The following is a 642-nucleotide window of genomic DNA, read 5'->3' as shown; positions in this document are numbered from 1 at the left end:
GCTAGTAGTTACTACGGTTACTACCGTACTCTCACCGTACTCTTACGTAATTACATAGATATTAGAGTAAATGAAATTTACTCTAATTTCATTTACTCTACTATCTATGATAGTAGAGTAAATTTCATTTACTCTACTATCTATGGTAATTAAAAGGTAATTGAACCGCACCTCCCAATTCGCTACTGTCTCGCTGCGCATGCGCAGAGTACAGTAAGCGAACCGTCAACGGGGCGTTACTAGAATCATAGATACTACATACACACATGGATAAGAAACAGGAAGTCGGTTTCCAATTAAAGCTGTACAAGATCAAAGCATGATGTCATATCCTGTGTGCCATGCTCTTGGCTAAAATGGTGGCTCTATGAATGCTTGAGTGTATTTTATATTTTTTGAAAGTGGTCATTTTAACCAGATTAGGTAAGTACATGTTATCTTGGATGTATAAGCTGTGTTGTCCCGCATTTACAGATTCATTCAGTGTCTTTGTTGAAGAGCTATGTTACAAAATGTGTTGGCCTCTCATATTTTTGTTGAACCACTTTTACTCTACTGTAGACTTGTTTGGTGAGTGTCCTTTAGATATAATATGAACACAACTATGCTGCGTGTACTGAAGGTATTGGCTTGTCTGTGCCA

The 642-nt window shown here is 37.5% G+C and overlaps 1 long non-coding RNA gene across 1 annotated transcript; it reads left to right on the top strand.

Moving 5' to 3' along the window:
* The first annotated feature begins 226 nt into the window (after positions 1-226).
* LOC109588052 (uncharacterized) lies at positions 227-542 on the top strand. The gene is made up of 2 exons (XR_002187939.1): positions 227-423; positions 475-542. It is a non-coding gene; the product is annotated as an uncharacterized LOC109588052 (long non-coding RNA).
* Positions 543-642: the final 100 nt, after the last annotated feature.

Source organism: Amphimedon queenslandica, unplaced genomic scaffold (genome assembly GCF_000090795.2).
Source record: "Amphimedon queenslandica unplaced genomic scaffold, v1.1 AMPQUscaffold_12312, whole genome shotgun sequence".
NCBI classification, from domain to species: domain Eukaryota; kingdom Metazoa; phylum Porifera; class Demospongiae; order Haplosclerida; family Niphatidae; genus Amphimedon; species Amphimedon queenslandica.
Note: the sequence above shows the minus strand (reverse complement) of the source record. Positions and strands in the feature narration are given on the sequence as shown.